Below are 6,000 nucleotides of genomic sequence, written 5' to 3'. Positions count from 1 at the left end.
ACAAACTTCATGGATATCCTTGATTCTTTTCACTTATTGTGTCTTATCAACAACATAAGCTAAGAAGGTGTAGTAATATTTTCAAAGATACTTCTGAGCCTTGACGCAAGAAATGATTTGAAGATTCGTACTATATTTGCCACCAAAGATAACGAGAGATTCGTTACTTGGCAGATTAAGATGGATTGCTTTCTCGTAACACATGATATTAGCACGCTGAAGACTTAACCAATCCATGTCGATTATGATGTCAAAAAATTTAATTGAAACCGACATAAGGTCAATTTGGAATGAATGGTTCCATAATTCCTTCTTCTTACTGATCTCTTCCTTGTCTTTCTCCAAGATAGGTACCATAAATCCTTGCCGAACTCCATGGTCTACTAGAGTATGTGCCAAATGCTTGGCACTGTTAAAAGTGAGAGGGTTAGCAGTTACATCATTTCCTTGTATCTGAGGAGAGAGTCCCAAGATATATCTCTCAACTTTCTTGATCTCGGTAGGAACCATCCCTAGATGCATAACAGCCAGATCACTGAACCTGGCAGTATAAGCAATTATATCGAAGTCTTTCATCATCAGACTCCAAAGTTCTTCCTCTAGCTTTTGAATTTCTCCGCAGGGACAATATTCTGCTAGCATCAAGGTTTTTCAATCATCCCAGCCTATAGAATTTGCAAGTGGAACGGATAAGGATTTGACATAACCATTCCACCACGAAAGGGCTCTATCAAGGAAGGTATAAGTTGCAAACTTAACCTTGCTTGTTTTTTTGACAAGCATAGATTTCAAACACTGATTCTGTTTTCTCGAACCAGCACGTCAGAGTAATGACACCTTCGGTGCCATCAAAAGTTTTGGGATTTGAATTAGTAAAGTCTTTATATGAACACTCGTGAGGTAGTGTCGGTGCTTCATTCACATTGGCATGTCTCAGATTCTTGGAAGATAGCAACGTCGTATTGTGGAGGTGGTGTCGGTGCTTCATTCACATTGGCATGTCTCAGATTCTTTCTAGGAAGCATTATTTAGCTTCAAGGTATAATAATGGAAAGGTAGTAACACATCAACAGTGATAATAAAATCAAATGTCTTTGAACTAATTACATTAGTTCTACATGTATTCAGAAAAAGTGTACATAGTAGTCCATTACAAGGTATAACTTGTAAAATGATAATGTAAAATTTGATAGTGATTTTTCAAAGGAAATAAGATGCCTATTATATACTGGTATATCATATACATAGAATTTGGAATTTTTGACCTTGTAGTAGGTCTACAATATACCAACTTAACTAAAAACTTGACAGCATATTGACCTATCGGAAATAAAATTTCTAGGTCGTACTATATACATATTCAGACTACATCCCAAAAGAGTGAGTAGAGTATGCTCTACTCATGAGGAATACGGTTCGGATTCCTACTAGTTTCAGCCCTAAATTTGTCCAACTAGCGTTCTGTAGCATACATACGCCTTTCTAGTGTCACGTGACGTTCTCGAAGTTCTCTAACTTTAGTTTGGCTTGCAGCTAGTTCCCTTCATAAGGTTTCGGTAATGTTCCTCATTCTCTCATGTTTTCCAATCAGACGGTGAAGATGAACTGTGTTAACTCTAGTGGTAGCACTAACATGTAGGACTCCATTGATAGAAGATCTCCATTGTTCATCATTAGCACAGTTCTACGAACTAACTCAGCAAGGGCTCAATCTGTTGAGCCTCCTTTGTTAAGATTGTAAAATCTCCAGCCTCCGTTATAAGGATGGTCCTGACCTGCTCATGACTCCACCTATCTAAGTTAACTACCCACTAAGGTGTTAAACCATGAAAATGTTTTCAATGATTTAGATTTTGGGCAACATGAGGTGGATTATAGGCTCCTGATTCTGAGTCAGAATCTTTAGGAAAATCCTCTTCTATTGGATCTGCAGGATCATCCTCGGGTTCAGCATTGAGCCATCCCCCATTCCCTTGATCGGGAGAGTACGGATCTCCCGGTAGATGAAATCCAGCCATCTTATCTATGCGAGAACGGGGAGATAAGAGCCATCTAATAGATTTGATTAGTCCAAATAAACAATTTCAAGCTACCATATAATAAACTTATAGTTAACATTTAATGTATTCTATATGGCATGACTTGTATTCGGTACTTCTATAACTACAAAGTGTATACTAATTATATATAACTCAAGTAGAATAGACCTTCGAATTAATGATCATGCTCTAAGTCCACAACCAAACAAGGAACATGAAACAATGCTAGATCACAGATTCTAAGTCTATAAAACCTTAATTATATATAATTGTAATATATACTTAGTATTTATAGCTCTACGAAAAGGATTCTTTGTTTTCACATGTTTGTTTCTAGTAAGGATAACTCTCTTGTATCTTGTTTTTTGTGCCATAAAATACAACTATAGTATTTTGTCTTTTATGTTGGATTCTAGAGTTCTTGTGGCACTTAGGTAAGTTTTAGACTTGTTGCAACACTACCATCACTCCCAAACACATGTTGGTCATATCTCAAATAAATATAGTTGATCATGTTATATTGATCCTAGATATGATTACATAACTATTCAGGTTTAACTGTAGTGTCCAACATCCAAATACTTTTGTATCGTTCTTATTGTGATATTGTTTCTTTTATATATTCATGTTAGTATACTTCTTACAAAATGCTTAACTTTTAAAAGTATACTTGTAGTCAGAGCACTTCAGGCCCATAGCATTTATAGTTTGTATATCTTTTATGGTTTGATATACTGAGTTCGCTATAAACAATGCTCTGATACCAATCTATCACACCCCCAAACTAGAACGGCGGAAACATAAAGGGGCGACGGACTTCATGTATAGTATCACAACAATGCATAATATTATTCAAAGTACAACAACAACCATTGTATTTACAAAGTTATAAGTTTTACAACTATGTTCAAAACATAATGTAGATGAACTCAAAAATACAAGCTTAAAAGACATGATTCTATAGATCTTTGTCTTCTTAATAGCTATCGTTGTGCATGTATTAATGTTTCCCTAAGAATACAAATACTTTTTAAAAAGAGTGTCAGCAATTAAGTTGGTAAGTTCATAAGTATGTTTGCAACTGAAATCTATTTTCTTGTGTGTTGATAAAGCGAACATGTTTTTCCCAGAAATCCTATCTTTTCTGCTGTGTTATTTTGTAGGTAAAAAGTATAATGATTTATGTAACAACAACCTCTAAAATGTATTTTAGTTCTCATAAAACCATGAAAAGTGTGTTTTCTCTAAATAGAAATAGTATTCCATGATTATACCTGTAAGATATTATATTATAGTTTTATAATAAAATAAAACTATGTGAAGTGTTACTTATTCATACAATAATCATTTTGTTCAATACTAAATTGTGAGTTATCATAACCATACTAGATGACCTAGGATCGCCTAAACATGATGTTCTTCAGGCGTCGTAAATGGTAAGACATTTTTCACCCTAGGCAGTCCTGCCTAACTGTAGCTAGCAATTCAGGTGTACAATTGTCAGTCCCATGTAGATCTATATACAAGTGTAATGCTCTCCCTTCAGGAGACTCTGGTTATAATTTTAGTACTTGGTTGGTACTTGGAAAAGTATGTGAAGGTAGTCTTACAAGTGTTATATTGATGATTACACATAGAATAATTAAAAGTTACTTTGTAATAAATACACTTTAAGTAAGTTTCATAAATTGTATAGAATGTAGTTTCTATGTTTGTTTTTAGTAAAGTAATCTGTTTGGTTTTTAAAAATTGTCCTCTGTTTGTTTTCCATTATGTGCTATGTCTGTTTTCCTGTTATGTACTTTGAACCTTGAAAACCAATAAATGAGTTCTCTAAACTATACCTGTTATACTTTAGTTGTTTGTTTTACTGTAAAAATTTGTAATATTGTAACTCCATGAAATTCTATGTTTGTACCAAAGTAGTACCAAACAGATTGAAAACCTTTTTTTTTTATAAATGTAACATTTATATAATTGTGATTAATTGGATCTTAGATTATATAACTTTACCCCAAGCCCACAACCAAACAAGGAACAAGAAATGGGGTCAAATTATATATTCTAAATCTTCTGAATTCAAATTATATAATTTACACGAATATAAATATGTAATTTTTGACAATTATAAGAATTTAAAAATACCAAAACATTTAAAAATCTTTTGATATATTAACACACTTTTATTGTGTTTCACTTGTATCCCCCCCCCCCCCCCGGTCCTCCCTAAAACAGTTAAAAATCATCAAAATGTAGGGGTATGAACTCACCTTTTGTGAGTGATTTGATTGAAGGTTTGATTTAGGATGTTACTTCCACGAGTTAAATCCCGAGTCCTCTAAGTATTTCATGTAATATTTGTATACTTTTAGTGATCATAATCATAAATATAGCAAGGAAACGGATTGAGTTGCAAGCTTAACTTACAAAAGATGGTGTTAGAGTCGAATACGGAAGGCTGGAAGGGGTTCACGTCCCACACTCTAATGTGTGTTCCTGGTGAAATGATGATTATACAGGTGTTCACGACCCAACGATCTTGGGTTCACAGCCCAAATGATGAAGAATCAAGGTTGAAATCAAGAGAGTTCCATATGAACTATAAGAAGGAAGGTACTTCTTATGATATTGGAGAGATAAGAGGGTTTTTGGCTGATGATACTTGCACTACAAGAAAATTCCTAAATAGCTACGGAAAATTGCTACGGAATCAAAGTCCATAGCTATTCTACTATGAAATATGCTATGGAATGGATTGTCGTAGCTATTTTGCAACGGAAACAACTACGAAATTGTATTCCGTAGCTAAATCATGAATAGCAACGGAAAGTTGCAACGGAATCAAAATTTGTAGTTATTATATGACGGAACATGCCACGGAATGGCGGACCGTAGCTATTTTGCTACGGAAATGGCTATGAAGTTGCATTTTGTGGCTAAAAATCGAATCACTACTGAAAGTTGCTACGAAATCGAAATCTGTAAGTATTTTACTATAAAATATGCTAGGAGATTCTTGGTTATAGCTAGTTCGCTACAAAACTTGTTACAAAATCTATATTTGTAGGTAATTGGCTACAAATTTTGCTACGAAATCGAAATCCATAGCTATTTGGCTATGCAACTTAAATACTAATTATTTTGTCACAAAAATGTGCTACACAATAAAACTTATAGCAAATCTGCTACGGAATTGGTTACATAAAGCTTAACCATAATAAATTTATATATTCCATCGATCCTAGACTTAAACCCAAATAACATTTGATTACCTAGCTCCTCATTCCTTAGTCTCTTCCCCCTCCCCCCACCCCACCCAAATCATTGATCATTTCTACTTCCCTCATTGTCGATCAGATTGTACGTACTCTACGTACTCTGCAGTGCAGGGAGCTCCCTCCTCTTTTTTTATTCACCATGTGCTGCCTGCTTCGTCAATCGGTTGGTATGCTCCATTCATTTTTCCATATTCCATCAATCCTAAACATAAACCTAATTCCCCCAAAACGAATTCCTCCTTCCTAAAAGTGATATTGTTGTTCTCGACCAGTGATTCCTCGTCGCATTCATGTTCACTTTGCGTCGTCATACTCCTCGTCGTCACTATTGTTCTCAACCGTCTTCGTCCCTACTAGTCTGTATACGCATCTTCACGATTAAGTCAATTTCACTCCATTAATGCTACTTAGATTTGAAGAAAGTCATCCCCAAGAGTCACTAACGAATCCGTCCAGAAGGATGTAAGTGATGACACCTGCTCATATCACCGTCGTGTCGCCAATGTCAGTGCCAGACTGGACGCCCAACAGAAGAAACTCAACCTTACAATCCTCGCAGCCACCACCATTGGCTCTCTCCTACAAACCATCGAGCTCAGGAGAGCTCGTCGTGTGTACAATGCTAAAAAGTGAGCAATTTATGTACTTTTATATAGTTTAACAACAGTTTTATTTGTCGGATT

This window comes from Lactuca saligna, chromosome 5 (genome assembly GCF_052625555.1).
Source record: "Lactuca saligna cultivar CGN05327 chromosome 5, ASM5262555v1, whole genome shotgun sequence".
NCBI classification, from domain to species: Eukaryota; Viridiplantae; Streptophyta; class Magnoliopsida; order Asterales; family Asteraceae; genus Lactuca; species Lactuca saligna.
Note: the sequence above shows the minus strand (reverse complement) of the source record.